At 40.1% G+C, this 26257-nt stretch overlaps 1 pseudogene; it reads right to left on the reverse strand.

Annotated features, from left to right (window-relative positions):
• Positions 1–18962: 18962 nt before the first annotated feature.
• On the reverse strand, positions 18963–25599 carry LOC114505574 (annotated as a pseudogene).
• Between the last annotated feature and the right edge of the window lie 658 nt (positions 25600–26257).

Genomic DNA, 26257 nt, shown 5'->3' on the forward strand with positions numbered 1-26257 from the left:
TAAGATGCACTTTTCTGTCCCCAAATTTGGGGGGAATAATGGTTGTTAATGCTGCTGTTGAGGTCTGTTTACATTTACATTGGTGAAATATTATGTTATTTATGTTATTGAATATTTTACCACATTTTTTGCCTCAAAATTTTTTTCCTATTTTCCTCCTCTAAAACTTAGGTGTGTCTTATGATCCTAAAAAATACAGTATATGCACACCTCTATTAATGTCCTATCTACTACTTTTCCTTTTTCCCTCAGATATAAGTTTGGTGAGGGACCAGTGACCAGCACAGTACATGGACACATAATAGGTGCGCAGTAAGTAGCCATTGAAAGCACAGGAAACAAACACTTCTTCATCCCTTCCACTGCATTGATCCTTGTAATAGTAGGGGGAGTCTATGATGTAAATGAAGTGAGAGGAATGGGGAGCCAAGGAATGGGGGAGTGCTGAAATGCATATAGCATGCAGTTGTTGTGGGCCCAGAGTTCTACAGAAATCTGTGGATGAAGACAATTCCTTCATTAACAAGAACTTCTGTAGGTACAAGGTCTGTAGGCCATTGTCTTAGACTGTGAGAGATTGGGCAGCCAGAATCTGCAGAGACAGGGATGATTTCTTCTCTTTACACCAACCTCAAAGCCTATAGAGTTTGGGTAATGAGGGAAGGGCAAGAAACAGCAAAGGCTTGTATTGTGTTTCTAACAGTAACTAGTCATTCAAATAAATAAAAGCCTCAAGTAATGTTGATAATAATTACTATTACAACTGCCTTGGGAAGATAGGATGTGGAGTTGCTGTGAACCAGACAGAAAGCCTGTATTCATATTCCATTTCTTACCAGCTCAATTTCTTTTTACTTCTGTTTCTTGATTGATAAATGGGGATAATTTAATTATATAATCCCTATTGTGCTAGTTCAGATAATGCTAACTACCATAACAAAGGTATCCTCATACTTCAGGGGCTTAACACCATTGAAGTTTATTACTTGATCATGAAAAGTCCAAATGGATGTTCCTATTTGATGGGTGGCTCTCCATGTGGTGATTCAGGGACCCAGGTTCTTTCTATATTATGGATCCACATCCCCTAAGTCCTTTGAGCCTTCTGCTAGAACCTCTGCATCTAGTCAGCAGACAGAGAAAGAAAAAGTGAGAAAACACATCAGCTCCTAAACTACTTTGGCATCGAAGTGACACATGCCATTTTCCACTCACATTTCACTGGGAAGAACTAGTCACAGGGCCAATCTAGGAGCAAGGTGGTATGGAAAACATAGCCCAGCTGTGTACTCAAAAAGAATATTACTTATTGCTGCATTAAAAACCACTACAAAACTTAGTGGTTTAAAACAGCAATACTTTATTTAGTTCACAGTTCTGTGGGGCAGCAATTTGGGCTGAGATCAGCTAGGCAGTTATGCTGATCTAAGTTAAATTTATCTGATCAGCAAACTAGGATCACTCATGGAAATGTGGTCAGTTACTATGTTGGCTAGGGACTGGTTGGTCTAGGTTGGCTCACCTAGGAAAATGTGTTTTTGCTTCATTTGTCTGTCACCCTCCAGTATACTAGGCCAGATTTGTTTACATGGCATCTGAAGAGAGTCCCAAGATCAGAAATCTGCAATGTCTGTTGAGGCCTAGACTCAGAACTCACACAGTGTAGTTTCTGTCACATTATATTAGCCAGTCCCCAAGCAAGGAGCAGAAGTATAGAAGCTATGAAGAATTATGGCCATTTTGCCATGGCTGGTGTGGCTCAGTGGATTGAGCACTGGCTTGCAAACCAAAGGGTCACTGGCTTGATTCCCAGTCTAGAGCACATGCCTGGGTTGTGGGCAGGTCCTTGGTGCGGGGGGCGTGAGAGGCAGCCACACATTGATGTTTCTCTCCCTCCCTTCCCCTCTCTCTAAAAATAAATTTTAAAAAGAATTATGGCCATTTTGTAAGCTATCACAAAAATGAAATATACTTGATTAAACAGGTTTTCTGTGACATGCTTAACAGAGTATCTGGCATCATAGTAAGGGTCCAACAAATGTATCAATTGTCATCATCATCATTACCACTTATTGAACACCTGCTATGTGGCAGGCTCTATACTAGGCAATTTACATACATTGTCTTATTTAATCACCACAACTATTCCACTTTACAGATGAGGGAACTGAGGCTCAAAAGGTGAAGAAAACTACTGAAGGTCATTCAGTAAGTGATAGTACCCAAGCTTGTACTCTATACTGCCTTGGGTCTTAGTTTTCTACCCTAAAATGCTGAAGGACAAACTAAACTTGAATTTGGGATGATATTAAATATTTAGGAAAGTCTGGAAAGCGATATGGAAGGAAAGACCCTGCACCTATTACCTCAAATATGAGGGTGAAGTCCAGAGCCAGTTTTAGCAGATGCTCCTCAAGTTGGTCACAGCTCATCACAAGGACAAAGCAATGCTGATTATTATGGTTCATCTGCTTGTGTATGCTGACTAGTTATTTCCTTTATCACAGAGGGTTGATGAATTCCTTCCTGACCAAAGAGTCCATGTTAGTGTTACAAGATCTTGGGTAGGGGGAAGGAAGTAGAAAGGAAGTTGGTAGAGGATATTGTGAAATTCAGCCTCAGAATAGAAAATAGCAGAGCAGAAAAGGAGTCTGAAATTCCCTTAGCCAGATATTCCCAATCTCTTTTTTGTGATAAAAACACTGATAAATAAGTAGCACTTTATTGATTGTACAAACAAGGCTTGGTGAGCATATGACTTAACATACACTTTTCAGTAAACTCTCAGCCTCCCAGGAGCCTGCAGCCCATAAACTGGGAACCAGTGGACTAGTTCGGAGCAGTAGGTTTACTTTTGAGAGCCATTCTGTTAATTTGGTAGTGGTTACTGGAAGCACTGTGTTGAGATGGATTCTGAGGACATCTCTAGATATTACAGGAAAGATTGCTAAGACTGATTATTGCTTTCAGTGGCCTGGATAAAGATTGTGGTGTAATGCATGCTAACTTTTTGCCATCTCTGATCCAGTTATGTCTTCATAAGAATAAACTGTAGCACAGAAAATGATGTGATTTTTCCTCCATGTTACATAGTTAGTTATATAGGTCTATATCTTTGGCCTCATGATTAATGCCTGAGGCAGAATGTATTTTCAATTTTCTTTCTGCATTCGCCCCTATCTTTGTCTGGAACTCTGCTTCCATGCTGGATATGGTGTGGTTTCCTTCCTTCATTTAAGGAAACAAAACTAAACAAAGCTTATTTGGGGGTTTTCCTGCTGAATTTAATTGAGTGTTGAGACAAGGGTTTCAATTCTGGTCTATTTTCCACATCCATTCTCCTGTTGTAACACATTCGTGCTCAAGCATTAGACTTTGAAATTAGAAGACTAGTTTATTGTTGAATTAAAATCTAGTGCAATTCAAGACTACACTGTATATGCCTCTCCCCACCCTTTCTCTTTTTCAACCTCCCAGGTCCCTCACTGCCTTTCTGTTTTAATACTTTTCAGGCATCTGAGATTAATTAATTTCTGCTTACTCAAATGCACACCCCCACACAACCCCATGAAGCTCACGAGTCCCATAAAACCTCATTTCACTAAACCTAGAAGGGACTTAGACTTCATCCAGTCTATTTTCTGAGGAGACTAAAGTGCAGAGAGGGAAGAGCTGGAAGTTTTCAGGGTTGCACATCTGGAAGCCAATTTTCTAGAATCCAGTTTGCCAAATGGCCAATTTGCTGAATGGCTGACTCACACCACTACCTCGTTTTGTGAACTTCTTTTATTTAGTTGATGGGTTTTCACTTTGTCTTCATTTTAAGGAATATTTAGATGGTCTCTGCCCCAGTTCCCTTCTTCTGTAGCTGAGCCTGGGGAAAAGCAAAAGGGAAGCATGAAGAGCATGAGAAGACCATATAAAGAATATGAATAATTTTATTAACATATTCCCTATTAATAATATATAATGAAATGCTACACATTCAGAATGTATTTTTGAATAATGCTCTATTAATAAAGGATATCAATAAAGAACATATTTTTATGATGTCTTCCTCTTATGAGTCCAAGTATGAATAGATTTTCCTTGTGCCCTTTAGTTCTCCCGCTCTCTCTCTCTCTCGTCTTCAGCTTAGCAGCACTTTCCATCTTTCAAGTCCTTTAAAACACCAAGCTTTTTCCTGTCGTGACCTTTGAATTGCTGTTTCTCACTCCTTGAGTGTCCCGCCTGCTCTTAGTATCAACATCTCCTGATACCTTTTCAGCCTCAGCTTAAATGTCCCCTTCTCAGTGAAGCTTTACCTGGTCACATAATTTAACCTCACTCCTTTATCCCATGTATCAGTTAATTTTTGCCATGTAACTATCCCCCAAATTTCAGTGGCTTGAAGCACTCATTCCCTTAACTCATGTCTACAGACATATAAGAGAGCCTAGCAGAAATCAGCTGGGCCAGCCCAGATCAGAATTATCCAGTCAACCCATAGAATTGTGAGCTAAATAAAATATTCGCTGTTTTAAGCCACTACAATTTGGGGTGGTTTGTTACACAGCAAGAGCTAAGTAGAAGAGAAGTTCTGGATTAAGACACCAAATTCATTCATGTAACAGTATTTAGTCCTGTTTGTTTAGGTCTTGTAGCAGACACTTATAATGCCCCACCACAACTCTTCAGGCCTTACCATTTTCGTCCATATCTATATGACTCTCAGCTGCCAGTTATGTATTTCTTTGCCTGAGGGCTTTCTCTGGCTGCTGGATCCCACCTTGCCTGTACACACAGTACACCAAAAGTTCTGGAGAATTAACACTAATATGAGCATCTTTCAGTGATTGATACAAGTTGGTGTATAAATGCCCCAATTTCATCATCACTTGCGTGGGATCATTCCATACTGTCTTCCAGAGTTCTCCAGTGAGATTGAGCTGTAGGACTAGGTAAAAAACTTCCATCACATCCCTGCTCTTGTCTTTTCCATCCACAGCCTGACCTGGAAGCACATAACCCAGGGATGAGCTGAGGCTGCTTATTTAGGCTCTGTCACAGGCTGAAGCTGCACAATTACACCAAATAGATTTGGCATGATAGTTTTGATGGGGAGGGAGAGAGCTTTTGATATGGTTATCACAGAGGGAATGAGATGAAGCTGAGAGATAAGAGTGAGTAATAAGACTGGGGAGAGATCTGCTTTGTAAAATTATGTGACAAGAAAAAAACTAGTATTTAATGTATCTATTTTTCTTATAATAGTATTTTTTTTCTGCCAATACTATTTGTATGTATGTGTGTGGAGGTATAAGTTTCATACAGTGAAATACAATGCACTATTCAATGAGCTTTCACAAATGTATACACCTGACCCGAACCTCACAAATCAAGATACAGAGCATTTCAGTCACCCCAGAATGTTTCCTTATGCCCCTTTGAAATCCATCTCCACCCCCTACCAGAAGTAATAACTGTTATGATATCTATCATCATATATTATTAGTCTTACTCATTCTAGAACTTCACAAAAATGAAGTCATATAGTATATACTCTTTCATATCTTGCTTCTTTCATTCAATAGAATGCTTTTGAGATTATCCATGCTGTTGTGTATATCCGCTATTCATTTCTTTTTTATTGCTGGATTATATCCCATTGCATGACTATGGCATAATTTATTTATCAATTCTCATTATGCTTGATATTTGCATTATTTCCTGTTTTTATCTTTATGAATAAAGGCACCATGAACACTTCTACACAAGTATTCTTACAGGCATGTATTTTCATTTCACTTGAGTAAATATCTAGGAGCAAAATTGTTAGATCGTAGAGTAGGTGTGAAGCCTTTGCCTTGGTTGCCTCTGTGGCTCCCTCAGTTACCCTAGCCCTCTCTCTGACCTGCCTCCTCCTGCCTCTGGGTCTATGGTACTGAAGTTTCAGCAAGCATTCTGTGGAGGGGCCTTAGTTACTTCCCTCCAAGATTCAGAACAGGGATTAGGGATAGGGCCAGGAAAGAGCATGGAGCTATAAGTGGAGCATGAGTGGTTAAGAGACCAGAGTCCATCTTGGTTCTTCCATTAATAATTTCCAAGAAAGTGATTTTCTGAACTTTCATTTTCTCATAGATTTCAAGATTCCTTTCAGATGACTTTGTGTCTGTCTTGCGAGTTCATAGTAGATACTCATTTAGAATTTGTTTCCCTATGCAGAACAGAAAAAATATTAAATTATTTATATTCCTCTTGACTTCAAAAACATGAAAATAGTTACTGTTTGACTGATTTTTCTGCCTCATGATAAAGGTGGGTGCTAAGGATGATCTTTGTGTTTTTTTTGTGTGTATGTGTGTGACCTGGATGGTCAATGAGTGTATAAATGGGTGAGGCCAAAGAGACTAGACTAGGAGGAAGAAGAGGTTGCATAGAACAAAGAACAGAAATGGGAAAGAGGCTTAGTAGGAAGAAGAGGTGGAGGAGAAGGAAGAGGAGTGTGTGTGTGTGTGTGTGTGTGTGTGTGTGTGTGTCTGTGAAGAGAGCATAAGAGCAAGAGAAATAATGAGAAACATATACATAGAAGATGATAGTTGTCATAGGGAGTAAACTATGGGGAGAGAAACAAAAAGGTGTTCTAAGTAGTTTCCTGAGTCATGTGCAACATCAACACCTCTCCTCCACCACCCACCCCCTAAGAAAATTTCAGTGACACCATCCATATTTCCATAGTTTTTTCAGAGTTGGATATATACTTTGATATTTTTAATAAGAAAGAAGGAACTCCTACCCTTTGCGACAGCATGGATGGAACTGGAGAGCATTATGCTAAGTGAAATAAGCCAGGCAGTGAAAGACACAAACCATATGATCTCACCTATAAGTGGAACCTAATCAGCAAAACAAACAGCAAGCAAAAGACAACCAGAGACATTGAAATAAAGAACAAACTGACAGTGATGAGAGGGGAGGGGTGAAGGGGATAACAGGCAAAGAAGGGGAAGAGTCATCAAGGAACATGTATAAAGGACCCATGGACAAAGACAACGGAGGGGGAATTGAATGTGGGAAGTGGATGTAGTAGGGTGGAGAGTAATGGGGGGAAATGGGGACTACTATAATTGAGCAACAGTAAAGATACTGACCTTATGGTGACCTCAAAACCAGAAGAGAATTTCCTAAGGGGGACCTACAATAGTTAGGATGAATAAATGAAAGTATTAATTAGGGTAAAAGGCTAAGTTTCTGTAATAAAGAGACCTAACAACACAGTAGCCTACAGAACCAAGAGATTTATTTGTATTTCAGGTACCAACTCAGTGGTGTATGGTTCAAATTTGTAAGCACCTCTACACCACAGTCAATCAGAAACTGGAGTTCCTTCCACTGTGTGGCTCTGCCATCCCCTAAGGTATTGTTATCCGTGAGTTTAAGGCTACATCGTGGTGAGTTCCAGGTGGTAGGAAAGAGAAAGATAACATGGAGGAGACATGTGTACTGTCGTGAGTCCTAATTCTGGAAGTGGTTTACCTTGCTTCTTTTCGTATCTTACTGGCCCAAATTCAATCACATTACCACGCCTCATTGCAAGGGAGACTGGGAAAAGTAGTAAAGCTGTATTTCCACTAAGAAGTGCAAAGTGGATTGTAATGGACAACTGGTGGCCTTCACCCCAAAGAACAAGCCCTCAATTTCCACACAAGGCTGTTTGGGGGACTGTTCTGTCCATGCTGTGAGGGAAGAACACTATTATTCAGACCTCAATGAGAGGGTTTTTTTTCCCCCCTCTGGACTATCTTGCATTTGCCCTGAATGTGTGCGCATTTGTACTATGGTCTGATGGGTTTTGGTCAAGAGGGTTATTTACTAGTTCTTGAACCCTTGTCTGATACCAAGTTAAGGTAGAGCTAAATGTGTTGCAGGAGCTGAGTAAAGCAGGAGGAAAGTGAGCTGATGGGCTCTGTTCCTTCCCCTAACATGTTTGTTTCACAGTGGGGAGCTGAAGCTGAAGTCTTAAATCTCTTTTCCTGGAAAAATTCCCCCAAGCCAGATGTGCCCTTCCCCACCTACCTCCATTACCCAACAATTTTTTTCTACCCCCGCCCCCCCTTACAGAACCCAACAGTGTTGACTGGTTATGACAGATTGTAATTGAACACAGAGCATTTTTCCCCCCACTGTGATTAGTCAAACTTTATCCCATATGCAGTTGAATCACCCTTAAAAAGATGCAGCTAAGGTCTCCAGGCTACAAATTCCTCCTGAGGTGTTGAGTGGTATGTGCTTGGGTGTTCCTCTATGGTGACACCAATGCCAATTCTATTAACTGAGTACTTCCTCTCTTCTCACTTTCTTACTCCCTCTCCCCTTCTCCTCTTTCATGACTTTGACACTACCATTTTTCTTTACTTCAGGCCCACCATGGCCTGTGAGCCAAATCCACACTGTCAACAGGTTCCCTGGAATGGCATCCTATATTTAGCTTGTAACCAGACTCCGGTGTGTCTACATGGCAGTCAGTAGCTGATTAGGGTAACAGAGAATTTTCTCTTCAAGGGAAAGAGGTAGAGTTTAATTAATCTCAGGGCACAATGGTTCATCTCAAAGTAAATTATATTCTCTATCTGCTATAATGGCTGTTGAACAAAACACATTATTCAGCAAGTGAGAAGAATGACAACCTGCAGACCTTAAATCAGGGGGAAATGTTAAAACAAAAATAAATCAGGTGTGGTAGATTATGTAAATGATGGCTCCCAATACTTCCTCTGCCTGTATCATTATAGATCTTCCCATCAAGGGGTGGAATCTATTTCTTCACTCCTTGGGTCTATTCTGGCCATGTGACCCTATTTTGTCCAATGGGACATTAGCAACCATGAAGTGAGCAGAAACTTGAAAGATGCTTGGGCACTGGGGCTTGCTCTCCTGTGGGGCATGTGACTCTGTGTCACACAATTTCCTGCTGGATGATATGAGACATGTAGTTTCCCCTATTGTCCCAGCCAATAACTTGCCAACACTATACAGATGTGCGTGACCATCATAGGTCACTCAGTCCAGCCTCAAGAAATCTCATTATGTGACTGCAGGCAAATGAGAAATCTCAGCCCAGACCAAAAGAATTACCTGGACAAACATCAGAATCATGATCTAAATAAATAGTGGTTTTAAGCCATTAAGTTTTAGAGTGGTTTGTTATGTAGCAAAAGCTAACTGATATGACCAAGTAGGTGACACGTGTGTGTGATTGTATATGTGTGTGTGTTTGTGCTTGTATGTGTCTTTTACATCTTTCCCCCATATCCATAATAGATGCTCCTAACATACTCTGAAATCAGTACAGTCCAGGTAAGCCAAATTCACACCGTCACTCTTTACTTGGACACTCTATAGGAACTCCAAGCTCCATAAATACACAGGTAAAGAAAAAGTAAGTGATTGGTCTTGTCTTCCCTTTCTCATTCCTCTCCTACCCCAGGCTCCTGAACTTGAATCCTGGCCAGGTAGAAGCCTGACCAATCCAAAGGAAGAAGGTGTCTAGCACGGGCCACGCAACTCATTTGCTTCGGGGTACTACTTCTGTCTGGAAGCCCCAGCAAGAAGGATCAAGGAAGATATGTGTACACACCTAAGTTCTTCTGATTATAAGTAAATAGATGATAAGGAAATTGGTGCTTTCCTCTTTCTCATCAAGGGATTTAGATGCTAGAATCTCACAACCTTCCCACCATACCTTATATCCCACAAGAGTTGTTCATTGCTGGTAGCTTTCCTAAGACAGTTTCCCTAGGAGTGCTCTTATATATCAGATGTGGGTATTGGTTCCTAAAACCACAGATGTGGCATTTCTCAGGGAGTCTTCTTTGGATAGACAAAGCCTGCATGAGATTCTGTCCTTAATATTAGTTTCCTGTATTTGAGCAGGCATAGTTGGCCAAAATATTTTGTGTCCTGTATCAAATATATTGTTTTTATTGTGGAAGATTTATGCACGTGTTTCAGCTATGAAAATTAGTTTTCTTTCTTTAAAAAACAGATTTATTGAGGCATAATTTATACACCACAAGTTACTCATTTAAAGTGAATAATCCAATGCTGTTTAGTAAAAATAAAGAGCTGTGCAACCATCGCTATGATCCAATTTTAGGATTCTCACCCTCAGTCTAAGGCAACCACTAATCTGCTCTCTGTCTCTATAGATTTGTCTGTTCTGGACATTTCATATTAATGGAGTTATACAATATTTGGTAGATTTATGTTTTATAAAGACTTGCGAGTTTTCTAAAGACATAAATGTGTTTATAAAACCCAGTCTTTCTTTGAAAAGTTGATCCACGAATATGAACAAGATGTTCTAACTTTTTTTGGGTTCTCTCAAAGCAGATGTCAAAGCAAGGACTTAGAGGCAGATAGTTTATTTGGGAGAGTATCACAAGAAGCAAAAGTGAGGGAGTAGAGAGAATGAAATACAGAGGGAGAAAAATAAAATAAAATAAAATAAAATAAAATAAAATAAAATAAAATAAAATAAAATAAAATGATCATGCATTGAGAAGATTACCATCTGTGGATACCTGAGGCTCAGTCTCACTGAGGATTGCCTGAGGAACCATGTGGAATGTGCTTCTGCAGAAGCTGGTGTATTTATTCACCATATTAGTTGTCTATTGCTATGTAACTGGTTGCCCTAAACTTAGCATTTTAAAACAGTGATTAACATTTATTATCTCTCATAGTTTTAAGAGCTTAGCTGGGTTTCTGGCTTGGGGTTTCTCATAAGATTGGAGTAAAGATGTTGGCTGTGCTGCAGTTATCCAAAGACTTGACTGGGGCTGGAGGATCCCCTTCTAAAATGACACCCTCACCTGGCTGACAACTCAGTGCTAGCTGTTGGCAGGAGGCCTAAATTCCTCACCACACGGTCTTTTCCATAAGGCTACTTGAGTGTCCTTATAACATAGCAGCTGGCTTCCCCTAGAGAAGGTGATCCAAAAGAGAGCAAGGTGAAAACAGTAATGCATTTTATGACCTAGCCTGAAAAATCACACACCATATTTCCACTATGTTGCAAAGGTCACTCATATTCATTGTGGGAAGGAACTACGCAACGGTATAATTACCAGGAGGGAAAGATCACTGGGGCCATCTTTGATCCTGGCTACCACATCCATTGTCTCCTGTATCTCTTTGGTTGAAGGTTGTATTATGTGAGTTGAGGAAACCTGAGGAGGGGCTGGTAAAGCTGCAGGCAGAAGATTTTCGAGTGTTTGTGGTGACCATCCTGCTGGGCAGTATTTACTGTGGCTGGAAATGAATTCACAGTGGACATAGGGGCTATGGGATAGAGCCTCCCTAGCATCTGTCACATGCCCCCAATTTGTGCTTAATGGTATAATTTTACAGGTACATTTTAAAATGATTTTATTTATGTTTTGGGGGAGGGGAAGGGATGGAAAAAGAGAGAGACAGAAACATCAATGTGTGGCTGCCGCTCATGTGCCCACAAATGGGGACCTGGCTGGCAACCCAGGCATGTGCCATGAATGGGAATTGAATCAGCGACCCTTTGGTTCACAGGCAGATGCTCAATTACAGGTACATTCTTGATAATGAAAAGAGAAATATTCTACAGCCCAGCCTTAAAGGCAGAACAAAATGATAAGTTGTCAGTGATGTATTTATATCTTTTGGAGGTCCTTTAGTTGGCCACTGTGCCACTGAGATTTGGGTTTTTGGAAGCTCTTCCTCCATGAAGAAGAAGCTTCTAGTATAACAAATCCAACCTGCTCCTCATATTTCTAAAGAGTATGAAATCACAGGCCAGCCCTGGGAAGAGGTATAGCCACATTCTTGAAATATGGGAAAGGAGGTGGAGTCAAAGGCAGGAGTCAAGATTTGGAGCATCCAAGTTGTGAAGGTTCTTTTCAAGTTAACCTGAAGTAGGAGGAAATGATGAAAGATCAATGGCCAGCAACGCTGCAGAGTGCTGGGTTGAAAGTACTGACACTGATGGACTCCATCACTCATGCCACCAAATTCTGCTACCCTTTAAAAATATAACAGCAGGAGGAGAATGGAGGAAGGTAGAAACAGAGTAACAAAGGAATAAGGGAAGTGAACCTATAAACTCATATCCCTTGCTTCAAGGCCAAAGCTAGCTGAACCACATGACCCAGCTGGCCAGGGACAATCCTAGGTTAACTTGCTGTTCTGGAATAGTTATTAATAGCACCTCCTTTTACTCTCAAAAGCATGCAGGTTTGAATGGCAAATTACATGATAATCTTACCCATACTACATTGTACTATCCCATGCACAACCTTCCACACACTTAATTTGAACTATTTAATGTCTGTGTTGTGTACTCAACTATAATTTCCAATAGGGACCATGTCTGAATTTTATACTGTTGTATTGGCAGCTTTGGCATTTGTGAAGTGCTCAATATGTGCTGTCTGAATGAATGAATGAATGAATGAATCAATCAATCAATCAATCAAGCAATCAAGCAATCAATAAATACATGAGCTCTATTTAAAAAGGTTTGGTATGGTTGGAATGGCTGCATGGCAATTATAAGTTTATAATTCCAAAGGAAGCCATAGCAAATGTGTTGGAAAAAAAAAAAACCAGGTTAAAGCTTTATTCACATGTATTCCCTTCATTTAGTTCCAGTGGCTCTGGGACCAGATGGTGTATGTTCACAAACAGAGCTGCCATTGCTGCTGCTGCTGCAAGTATGGGTTGTCAAATATTCAGAAAAGCCCCAAGTGGGAGTCAACAGGCTTTGCATGTCTTTTCTCCAAGGGTCTGCTCTGTCAGCAAGTGGTCTGAAAGCCAGGAAATTGTTTTATCAGTGGCATAGCAACTGTAAGGTATGTTTTCTTTATTATTTCCTTTTTAGGGTGAGGGAGTGGAGCATCTTGCCACCAAATAAGGACCATTTATGGACGACTAAGTCACATTTGCTGTGAGGTGCTGAGGATGGCACGTGATCTTAAGCATAAACCTTAGCCCATCTCATGTAGCCAAGAGCATAGGCTCAGGATTTGGGAGAGAAGAAAAAAATGAAAACTGAAAGCTGAAGCCAAAGTTCTGCACACACTGCTACATGGTGGCTAATTTCGAAGGGAACCTTCAACACCTCCAGTGATGGGGTTTGATTTAGCCCTCCCAGCTGGTCCAAAGGCACTAATACCTCCTTTGCCCTTGGGTCTTAAATTCCCCCAAATAAGTTGCTATTATTGTTTTTCTTTTAGATTTTAGAAATAGAGTCAGGATTCTTGTTAAGGAATGAGACATTGAGTCGTAGTACCTGGCTTCTCTTTGCTGCTCTGCCATTAGATCATTGTAGAGCTGCTTAACATTTTTTTTGTATGCTTTTTTCTTCTAAGATGGGAATCACTATGCTCACCACATCATTATAATACTAATGCCCTGTACACTATTATTATGAATATTTACATTCTCCCATTCTAGTCTTTTCCAAGCATAATTCCAAAGCATACCCCCTTTATAAGAGCCCACAAAAGAAGAACACTTCTCAGCAAACTGTTCAATATTTATCTAGTACCTACTAGAATACACGTAATTATATTACAGTAACATCAGGTTAAGGCAATAGATGATAAGTACTAATGTTATAGTGGAAAGATAAAGGATGGATAGAATTTAAGTAGGCAGACAGGAAAAAGGGCTGTTCAGGCAGGGAAACAACAGTGGCAAAGTCATAGATGAGGAATTGGCAAACTATGGCCCTTGGGCCAAATCTGGCCTGCCATGTTATTGCAAAGAAAGTTTTATTGGAATACAGCCATGCTCACTCACTTTTGTATTGCATATGGCTGCTTTCATGCTACAACAGCAGAGTTGAGAAATTGTGGACAGAGACTGTATGGCCCCAAAAGACTAAAATATTTACCGTCTGCACCTTTTAGAAAAGGTTTGCTGAGTCCTGCCATATAGACAGTGGTGGAAATGAGGGTGATTCTTCCTTCTTGGAATGGGTATTCAGAAAGTGTGAGTCTGAACATAAGACATAGGGCTTCAAGCCCTGGCTGATGTGGCTCAGTGGATTGAGCACCAGCCTGCAAACCAAAGGTTCGATGGTTTGATTCCCAGACAGGACACATGCCTGGGTTGTGGGCCAGTTCCCCAGTAGGGGGCACTTGAGAGGCAACCACACATTGATGTTTCTCTCCCTCTCTTTCTCCCTCCCTTCCCCTCTGTCTAAAAATAAATAAATAAAATCTTTTTTTAAAAAGACCAGAACTTCAAAGCCATTTTAATAGAAAATAGGAAGAAGACTCATGAGAGTGGAAATATTTTTCTCACCCTGTAGCAAACTCAGTCTCAGACCCACATACTGAGAATCTGGAGGAATGGAAACCACTTAAATGTGTTGAATTTATCTATCCTTTCATTGATTCATCCATCTTGTTGAGCATGTATTTACTTACTTTTGCAGAATCATTTTGTTACTCAAATATAACATGGCCATTGTAGGGAAAAGCAGTTTGAAAAATAACCACCCATAATTCCACCAACCATAGATAACAACTGTTACATTTTTGTATGTGTCTTTCTTTTTTTTTTCCTAGATGGAAAAGGAAGTTTGTATTGAGTGCCTATTACATGCCAGGCTGTATCCTTAGCACTAAAGATACAAAATGGTGAAAGCTTGGTCTTGGCCTTAAGGATAGAGATCAATGACCCAAATCATTGCAATATAGGGTAAGAAGTACAATAATAGTTGCTTGAAGAGATACAAGAAAATCTGGGCAGAGGGAGTGAGCACCTCTTACTGCTCTTTATAGTCAAGGTGAGCCTTAAAAGATATTTGGGAGTCTACCAGATGAGCAAGAACATTCCAGAGGGGAAAGTAATTGATGTTTCCCATGCACCTATCAGGTACCTAGGAGTTTTATTGAAAACGTCTCATGTAATCATCAAAACAGATCTAGGAGGTAGATATTATCATTCCCATTTTACAGGTAAGGAAATTGAGACTGAAAAGCTAAGGCATTTGCCTAAATGCATTCAGATAACTTGAGGGGGATATAAGATTTAAACTCCAGTCTGTTCCCCATGCTTTCCCTACTTTATCATGCACCCTCCTCAGGTTAAGCAAAGTCATGGTGGTCACCTTTATTTAACAAATATTTATTGAGCTTCCACTATGTACCAGATAAAGAATATATTAACTGTGTCTTCAAGGAGTCCTAAATGATCTCTCATGGTGTGTGTGTGTGTGTGTGTGTGTGTGTTGAGGGAGTCTATACAAAGTCAGGTTATATTGTTTGGCTTCAGACATAACTTGAAACTGATTTAGTCCCCAAACATATATATTGAGGTTCTTCCCTCATTTGTTTTAGGACTCTTGGCCCCTTCTTGGAGGATGTGGACCAATCATGTTGCATTCTTTGCTCTCTAGAGAGACCATACTAACTGGATGATTTTAGTACACTGAAGATGGAGGTTGTCAATCTTTCATTAAGTCAGTCAAACAATTACCAGTGTTCTTGCTGGATAGCAAGCTGTTCTGCATGCACACCAGGAGATGTCACAAATCTCCCTTTAAAACCCAGGAGGTGCTTTAACTTCCAAATTCAAATTCCACTGTGAGAAGTAGGTAAGGATTGGAGGCTGGGGTTGTGTCTCACTCTCCCTTTCTTTGGAACACACACAGAGCCACCCATAGAGTTAGTGAGTTGCACCATAACATATGGCATGGCCATAAATGAAATTACAAAGAAATCGCTTCCAGAGGCTTCACCTTGAAACTTTAACTTCTACATTGTGAGCACACCATTTATTACCACCACTGCTGGGAAAGGGAGCTGTTAGTGTAATGCAGAAACGACAGGCCATCTAGGGAACAAAACATAAGATTTATTGTGGGAATAAAGCCTCAGGCAAATTGCCTCTTGTTACATGTGTATGTTGGGTCCAATGTCAAAGCAGTTCACTCCAGGCAAATATGATGGTCTTCCTGGAAAATTCTCTTCACTGGCCTGTGCCTCTGTTTCTCTCTTTGTAGGATGGCATATTAAGTGGTCTATTAAGAAAGGATTGGTGAGTGGGAAGATACTGCATTCTCTTTTATGTTCCTTAGTCTAACTATCCTTTTTCAAGTTTGCTCATGACTTCTTCACCTGGCGACCTCAAAAATGGTGATGATGCTCGTGACAACCTCACAGCTGTTCCACAGCCCTCACCTCCTGATGACTCTATGACAGCCACCCAAAGGATGCTTCTTTTCTTTTTAATTTTTATTGGATCTATTGGGGTGACATTGGTCAGTAAAATTATACAGGTTTCAGGTGTATAATTCTATAATATATCATCTGTATATTGTATTGTGTGTTCACCACCCAAAGTCAAACCTCTTTATGTCACCATTTATCCCCCCTTTACCCTCTTCTACCTCCTCCCCTTACCTCTTATAATCTTGTTGCCCATGTTTATGAAGTGTTTCCCCCCATACCTGACTCATTGTATTTGACTACTCTGCAATGTGAACCCATAGTCAATGTTAATGGAGCAGGCACTATCAGTACCCCACTTACACTCCCTTGGCACTTACCATTCTAGTACATGCTGAAGGCATCCTACTTCAAGTACATATAGCTCTTCTCCTTAGGGTTCTCTTTCAACCTCCAGGAGGGGAGACCAACAATACCTCCAGGAGCAGCCCTTAACTAATTATGGCTGGGAGTTATAGAGTAAATACTCCAGTTTCCATTCCCCTAAGGTGGCACACTAAGGTGTGTTCTACACCAAGTTCCTCAGCAGACTGAGCCTCAAAACCCACAGTGGGTACCCTGCCCAATAATACTCTTTACTGGCTTTCTTTCCTTTCCTATCTTACTTCCTCACTCCTCTAAGTGATTTCTGGGATCACCTCCTGAGTAAACTACTACACTCATTCGTATTCTTGTCTTCAGAGTCTCCATCTGGATGAGTACAATCTACAATAATCAGTGACTAGCCCTTTAAGGTAATGATGTTTAAGGGCACTGTCCTGAAAGCTTTTCAATGGCTTGTCCTATTTTATCAGCTCACCAGAATCTCTGGCATATTGACCAACAAGTAGAGGCTTAATATTGTTCTTAGTTTGTCCCATCCCACAGAACTGCAGACTTAACAACTTGGCACTCTCTCTTTGCCCTCCCAAACACACTACCTCGCATGAATTGGCACTTTCAGTTACATTTTTCTGCATTAATGATTTCTATTTTAATACTAGTTTCCAACCTCAGTTTTCATCAGACTGAGCTCCTGGTTTCATTTTCTCCTAATTGCAATAAGATGTCCAAGACATCTTAGGCATGATGGGTCTTAGGTGGGTGTAAATTGTTTGCTGCTGTTGAAGACACTCTGGGAAGGAACCTCTGGGATATGACAGGAAGTTTTTCCAGATGTCATAAATTTAATGCCAAAAATAAAAATAATCTGCCTTTACTAAACTGATAAGGGTCTTTGGCATTTCAGAAACAAGAGCGCCTCTAGCATGAGCCAAATCTGAAATCTCTGGAAATGGTTCAGAGATACAGCAAATATATGGGTTAAAAGAGTTCTGGAAGCTAGAAGATGGACTGTGGCCATTTAAGGAATCATTTTCTCATGTCACATCCGTGATTGGAATACTAGAAGAGCAGGAAAGGATCTTGGAAATTCTCTTATTCACCCTCCACTCTCTAATTTTATGTTTTAGAAACACTGATGGCCAGAGAGATGACATGATGAGTCTATAGACATACAGATAGTGAGCTGAGTCTAAAAACAGATTCAAAGCTTTTTCCACAACCTTGGAGCACCGCCTCTAGTTTTTGTGCAGAAAAGCCAATGATTCCAGATCAACAACCATTACTCCCACCTTCATCACCAGGGAGGACTAGAGAGTTGGGAAAGCCAAGGGAAAGACTAAAATTCTCACAGCTATTTCTTGACTATGCAAGACAGTGGGAACCACATTTGGTAGCTCACCATGAGGGATTGCCCAGGATCTAGTTAGAAGGCTGGCATGTGAAGTTCACTGAACTAAAAATTAATTCACCTACTGATGGAGCATCAGAGCTAGAAGAGTATTTCTGGCATACCTCATGGCATCAGGCCCGGAATTAGGTATAGACTTGGGCTCTGCTGTGAAGCTATTTATGATTGAAATAGTGGAGACAAGGCAGAAAATGAGCCAATTTGAAATATATAAATGTAATTACTAAGTTTCTTTCACCAAATGTTTGGTTGAAGTCTGGCATGTGTCTTCTCCATCCCATTCTTGGAATTGTCCAACAAATCCATGAATATGAATAGTATCTTATCATAATACCCATAAGTTATTTTTGGATAGAGATAATATTTTCACTTATTTATTAATTCAACAAATGTATTGAGTGCATTCAATACGTAATTAAGGATGAGACAGAGTGCTAGGTGAAGAAAATAGAACAAAAGGTGTCTTAAACACTCCAGCGGCTTCCTATATCACTCAAAATACAAACCCAAGTCCTTATAACTATCTGTAAAACCTATCTTAATTCCAAAATCTTTACTTTCCCTCTGGTATCTTGCTCTCTGTAGTCTAGTTGGAGTAAGAAAAGGCTGTTATGTGAGGTTATAGGGGGTGACTAGTTTCATTCATTTAAGTTAATTTATTGACTTCACTTATTCATGCATTTATTTATTTAACACACATTTATTGATTATCACCTCCATGTCAAGGCCTATGCTGAATAGTAGGGAACTGGTGGTAAATAGTGTTTTAGTTCTCATGAACCTTATAGTTGGTAGAAAGGAATTCTAGCAATGAACAGATTGACTGGTATCTAAACCATTATACAATGTGATAAGCTCTCTGAAAAAGAAATAAGGCATACAAAAAAAGAATAATGGGAAAAACAATTTATATTGAGGGTGAGAGAAGGCATCTCTTTGGGAAGTAACATTTCAATTGAGGCCTTAAAGAGGAAGCTTTAGTTGGGCAAGAGTGGAGGTGAGAGAGATTTTTCAGGTGGAGGAAACGAATTGCCAGAGAGGTTTGACACTGGCACACTGATATCCTTGTACTCCACCCTTGAGATCTGAATACACTCTTCATGCGACATTCTTGTGGACTCCTCTGCCTTTGGAAAACCAGCAGAGGTTGGTGTGTGGAAGAGGAGAGTTTAAAATATAAGGAGGGTCTCTCAAAGTACAACTACCTCAACACAACAGTTCTGGGAGAAGAGTTATAGAGAGTGATCCCATGAGGCTAATCCCCTAGGCACACACACACACACACACACACACACTCACACACACTCACACTCTCATATTTGGAAACACTTTGTTGACAAGAAGTAATTAGGATCAAGTCCTGTTTTTATTAGGGACAAAATGTACAAAACAGGAAAATTTCTCTTTGCTTTCTTCCTTAGCTTCCTTAGCATTTTCTGCCACAAAAGATTGACCTCTGCTCTATGCACGCTGAACTTAGAATTAGAAGGCTGTCCCACTTGTTAGTTGAACTTGAAGCACTTGAAGCTTTACTTTCCTTGTCTGCAATATGAGTGTTCTACATTTTCCCTATTTCCTTACAACAACTTTTATGCAAAGGTTTCAGAAAATATAAATCATCATAAAAATATTTGTAAAATGTAATACACTTTATTTTAGAGTACTTTTAGGTTCACAGCAAAATTGAGTAGAGAGTAGAGAGATTTTTATATACCTCCTGCCCTCCTACCTCAACACATACAACCTCCCCACTATCAACATTCCCCACCAGGGGAATGTATATTTGTTACAATCAATGAATTTACACTGATATATCACAATCACCCAAAGTTCATAGTTTACAATATGATTTACTCTTGACATTGCATATTCTGTGGGTTTTGAACATTATAAAAATATAATAATAATTGTGTTGATTATTCTTCACTCTCCCCTGCTCCACCAAGATACATTCTCTACCTTCTTTTCCCAGCTCTGTGTACCAAGAAACAGACTACATCACTTAGATTCCCCTGTCAGCTGCCTTCTGATTGGGTTCAGCCAAAGGGAGGGTCCAGCAAGAGATCAGAAAGCAGGAAGAAAGAGAGATTCTGGTCCCTCCCTGTTTTAGCATCCTATCTCTAGCAAGTCCTGGGTTTCCCTGTAACTCCAGATCCTGATAGGTGGCCCCCTTGCACATGGCTCCAGCTCTCACTGCGGTGTAGAGACACTATTTCTCCCCCTTGTTTCCTTCAGCGCAAGAGTATTAATGGTTCTTTATCATAGACTCTGGATACTTTAATATTCCTTGTCGGTTCCCTTCACCTGCCCACAAAGTACTCTCTTCATTGGAATCTGTTCATCTGAATCTCTTGGCTGAGTTCTGTTTCTTGTTGGCATTCTCATTCATATAAACATAACGACAAAAGCAGCAGTAACAACCCAATAATAACTTTCTTCAGTCCTTACCATATGCCAATTGGTATGTTAATTCCTTCAAAAGTATTGGCTGGATTAAAGGTTAATTTTGAAAAAATGTACAACTGTGACTTACATACAAATGTAAAGGGAACACACATTGATTGACAAAGACTCTATCCTTAACCTAACTCTACTCAGTTTCCTCTAAGCCCTCAAGGCTCCAACTTTGGGCTCTGTCCTTGGCCTGCTTATTCAACAATCCCACTGAGTCAGTTTAGCCAGAATCCCCCATTCTTGGTATTCCACTTCTCTTGATATCTGATCAAATTCCTCATCCCCCCTGGATATCTTACTTTTCTGGCTTGCCTTCAGCAAGAATCTTATCAAGTCTATCAAGTCAGTTTACCCAGAATCTCTTTCATCTCTGATGTTTCTTCTTAGTAATTTTCTATCCACTGACTTTTCCCTGCTTTTGGCCATAAATCTCCATGTGTCGTTGTATTTGGAGTTGAGTCAGCTCTCCCCTCCCCTGCAAAACCTCATTGTAGTAATCCCCCTGAATGAGGTATGCCTTAAACAGTGTCATGAACATTTTTCTTTAATATGGCAAAAGCTCTTTCCTTAACCAAACTGTAGACAAAAGTCCTCTGAGCTCTCTTTTTGACTAGGCTTCATCCTTGGACCTCATCTTTGGCCTACCTTGCCCAGTTTTAGCAAGAAAACCTCTAAATCCAGTTAGTGAGAATCACCCCCCCCATCCCTGATATCTCCTAGGTATTTGATCAAATTCCTCATCCCCCCACCCGCTCCATCCTTGATGTATGATCACCCTGGCCTGCCTTCAGCAAGAATCCTATTAAGTTGTTTTGGCAAGAAGCCCTTTATCCTTAATGTCTCCTATTAGTAACTTACTATCCACTGACCCTCTCAGTCTACTTGTTGGCCATTAACAGTTCTTTGCAGTATCCAGAGTTGAACCTTATCTCCCTTCTCTACTGCAAAAGTGTTCACAGCATTTGAATTAGTGCTGAATAAAATCTTTCTTACCATTTTAACAAGCATCAGAATAACTTTTTCTTTAAGACTGTTAAATATTTAATTCATCAAGAAGGGAACTGATATGATATTAAACCAGTTGAAGGGAGAATCCAAAGAATAGACATATTTATAAATCAGAAATATTTAAATGGGTATGCAAAGGAAAGCAAAATTGATCTCTTCTGTAGTTGGGGAAGGAAGTCAATTGAACAGAATTTGCTTGTCTATAGACAAGAATTATTTTTGCAGAATTTGGACAGAATTTGTGTGCCTATAGACAAGAATTATTTTTGCAAATATAGAGTTGTAAAATGGCTCAAAGGCAATAATCATATAACCTCAAGAAAGGTGTGCTCTAGACTACTGCCCATGTGCCAAATGCAGCTCATTGCCTATTTTTGTAAATAAAATTTTATTGGACCACAGCCACACATATTTCATTTGTGTATTCTCTGGTTGCTTGATGCTACAATGGCACAACTGAGTAGCTGCCGCAGTGCCCACGTATCCCATGAAGCCTAAAGTATTTACTATCTGGCCATTTACAAAAAGGTTTCTTGACCTCCCTGCTCTGGGCAGTCCATTGAAGCACAATTTTTTTCCTACAGCTGATTAGGAATATATCATTATTAGCACCATTTTACAAGTGAAAAAACAACTAAGACCAGTAAGTGGTAGAACCTGAACTCTAACCCAGGTCAGTCTGAATCCATCAGTAGTGCCGAGATCAGCAAGCAATTTAGCTGACCCTAAGAAAAAAAGTCCTGAGGCTTAAATACATGCCAAACATCAGATTACCTTAGAAAGTATTTCATCTTTAAGAAAGAAAATGTTGTCTTTAAAAAGGTATGTGTGTGTGTTCATATATATGGAGGGGCAGGAGGCAAGAAAAGAGTGACTGCTTTGATAACTACCTAGCCTAATTTTCTTTTATTCCTTAGTGTAAAACTACTTTTACAAGAGAAAACGAATTAAATTGCAGCCCCTTCGTACAAAGCAGGACACTAGTTGTACATCAGTGAACAAGGAATTGAGCCAGAAACTGCAAATTATTTCAATTTTGTAGTGTTTTCTTTTGAATGTTTGCTCTTTCTGAATCTGCCCAGCATCACAGCACTGTATACTTAGTGCAAGTTAACTTCAGTTGTCACTTTCTTAAATTGTCCATACCTTCCCTCTCCCTCTCCCATTTATTACATTTCTTCTCTTTTAAAGGTGTTGAAAGTGCTTGTCTATGAAAGGGATTAAGTGGGTTAATTAGCATTAAAAAGCCCTTTTATTTAGTCAGTATTTAAAATCTCTAAATACTGCCTCCACTATCCACCCCCTCCCCATTTTGTGAATGGGAAATTGAGATGAAAAACTCCACCTAAAAGAGAATGTCTGAGACTGAACCCAGCCAGCCCATTCCCCAATCAGATTTGGAAATCATGTCTTTAGTATCAGGTTACATGTGAAATCTTTGTCAAACCTTTTGTTGTTGGTTTTTTTTTGTACACGCTCATAAATAATACTTCCCAGAGTATCACTAATAGTCACAAGACACAGTGGGTGAATTTCAATGACTGAATTGCCATGGAGAAAATGAATAGACTGTTAATAGGATCGTTCTTGAATAAAGCTAAATTATTAAACTGCAGTGTGGTGGGTGTCACTTCCTTGGTGTGGCAAATTAGATTTGAAGGTGCCAGTGTAAATGTCTCAGGAATATTACATTGCACAGCCCTTTAGAAGGATTTTAAACTTTTCTATAGCCTCCAACCTTCTCTCCTTTACCAGAGCTTAGGTTTAGTTCTACTTTTCATTGGTTGTTGTTGGTAGAGGGTGTAGCAGACAGTATTGGTTTTCTGCCACATCGCCTTGGTATCCACCTCTTCAACAAAGGCTCTCTCCTGCAAACACCTGCACTGCCTTTTCTACCTCTAAGAGCATCTGGGCCCTCCTTTAGGGCAAGGCCAAAGTACTGGAAAGTAGTTCTGCCCCAGGCTGCCTTCACTTAATGATGGCTGTGAGTTGGGGGCCCAGCTGCTTCACCTCTCCATCGGAGCAATGATGAGGTGGGTTGACTCTGGGGTATGGGATAACAGTGGGCTCTGGGAGTTCCCCAGCAGGACTGAACTCCAGTGACCCCCCTGCCATCCCAGTATTTGATAATGTTCCCCTTATTGGCTGCCTTCTACTTCTGTCTCCATTTCCCTACTGATGTTAGAACCACCACCCAAAGATATGACTTGCATTCAAATTCTTTTCTTAGGTTCCACTTCCAGGGTAACCACACCAAGACATAAAGTGAATATGAAGATTTTCCTTACCAATTTTCATGCAGGAAAGGCGACATTTTATAATTTCCTCTCGCAGAACAACTTTGCCAAGTCCCTTGCTTTTACCAAGTGGCAGCATGTTTCCCTGAGAAAGCCATGAATTTAGGGGTTATGTTCAATATTCAGTTCAAATCCTGCCTTTCCCATTCACTGGCTGTTCGACTTATGTGACTTTGTTTATTTTATCTCAGTAAGCCTCAACTTCTCCATTTATAAAAGAAGGATAATAATACCTCCCTCCAGAATTGTTAAGAGAATTAACTACATAATGTACATCAACAGCTCAGTACAGAGCTTGGCATATAGTAGCAAAAATAGAAATGTCAATTCTTTGACCTCTGATGGGTTGCCCCACAGTCATTACCGATAGAATACAATGTTCTTGTTCTTGTAGCTTTTGTCAAAGAGGAATAAAAAAACAGATACTCAGAGAAAGAGTAAGACTATATCAAGATTTCAAGATTCATGTGATTGCGAAACAGTAGTAAAAATAACTATGAGGAAAACCTTATTTGATTAAAAAAATTTTCCAGTCCATTTATTAATTATTTTTTGAAAAATTTCATACATTCCAGGACTAAACTGAATTGTATTTAGTATTCCACTTTTATAGTTCTATGACAAATGAAAATTATAAGCAAAAAAAACCCAAATAAAACAAAACAGGGAGAAGCTTATAGAACTAAATATGGAACTCAGCTCTAATAGCTGAAAGTAGAAGGGAATTAAAATAATTTAAAAATCGTAAATGGATCATAAAGTATAAAGAAATGGGCATTGTACAGGCTATGGGAATTGCTGACTATTCAGAATTGCTGACTACACAGATGGATCAGAGGTGGTGAACAGCCAGCAAGGATTATAGATGCATTTGCATGGTTTTAGCTGCTTCCCATGCTACTCCTCTCTGAGGAAAGCCTGACAGACATTGAACCAGGCTAATGCTGGAAGCAGATCCAATGATGGTAACCTGCTTATCACTAGATCCTTCTTACTGGGCTTGCAGTTTGTTTATTTTTATACTTATTTAAAAAGATTTTATTTATTTATTTTTAGAGAGAGAGGAAAGGAAGGAGAAAAACATCAATGTGTGGTTGTCTCTCATGCACCCCCTACTGGGGACTTGGCCTGCAACCCAGGCATGTGCCCTGACTGGGAATCAAACTGGTGACCCTTTGGTTCACAAGTTGGCACTCAATCCACCTAGCCACACCAGCCAGAGCTGGGTTTGCAGTTTGATCTGTATCCTAGACATCTGGTATATCTTACTAATTTTGGCTTCCTAATGTCCCATTATGAAGCCAATCAATATGCTTGAGATGATGTGTTCACAAATAGTGTTAGTGGATGCATTTAAACTTGCCCAATAGCCTTTTACCTGTGGAGAGTGGATTGAACATCATTGAATCCAGGGTTGCCATGCATTATAGAAAAGCAAGACCTTTGCATTGCCCACAGGGGCAGCCTGGTCAAATGTGGCTGCGGTCCTTGGATGGTATAGGCCTGCAGAGGAAGTCCCAGAGGAAGTCCCTTCAGGTCATTGTTGAGGCACATATATAGGGTGGTATGGGGATAGCTCACACATTGCTGCTTATTATGTGCCTGTCCTGATCACCTGTAAAGATGGCCAGAGAGCTAGATGGACTTCAAGGTCAGAGTGATTCCAGAATAAGCAGACTGCTATGTGTTGATACAGGGATGGATTTAGGATGCCAGCAGGTGAAATGGCCTGCTCATTTAAGTTGAGAAGCATGCGCCCTTCCACCTGGACCTGAGCACCTGTACTTTCTTATCAGATATCTTTGATGTTGGAACCACTTTTCCCAATGAAACACCCAATGATAGCAGAGACCATCAGGCTCAGGGGTGACCAGGGTTTCCTGGCATGTGTGCTATTGTGCTGTCCTCTTCCAGTTTGCTCATAATCATAGCAAAGACTTTAAAGATGGCATTAAATGGGTCTAGCTGAGGTGGTAATTCTCAGCACAATTGCTTTCTGAGGTGTTGATACGCACCTAGCTCCCCACAGAGCATCTTAACTGAGCCTCCTTTCTTTCTGTTGATACTGCCAACTTCCTTTCCATGCATCAGGAACTGGTTGAAGACATTTAATTCACCTTCAATCATACCCTCCATCCACTGCAGGGCCCTTGTCACCTCCCTGCTACTCCTTATTGTTCTTCCTCTGGCCTTCAGCCTTTCCCCTTCCCAACCATTCCCCTTTTCTCCTTGAGTGTATAGGTTTTGGTTTTTACCACTACCAATGACCAGAGAGCTGGATCATTCAAAGTTCAGCTCCCCAGACATGGAGGCAGGTGTGATTATTAAAGGAGGCACACAAAGCACTAAGCGTAAAGGGAAAACAACCAATAGATTTGATTACATTTAAATGAACTTAAAGCAAGCCTTAGAGTGAGGGAAGACATTTGCACCTCTTGCACCTAACAAAGGGCTTTTATTTAGAATAAAGAACCCCTGTAAATTAAGAAAGAAATAGAATCTCAGTAGAGAAA

Source organism: Phyllostomus discolor, chromosome X, assembly GCF_004126475.2.
Source record: "Phyllostomus discolor isolate MPI-MPIP mPhyDis1 chromosome X, mPhyDis1.pri.v3, whole genome shotgun sequence".
In the NCBI taxonomy this organism is placed as follows: domain Eukaryota; kingdom Metazoa; phylum Chordata; class Mammalia; order Chiroptera; family Phyllostomidae; genus Phyllostomus; species Phyllostomus discolor.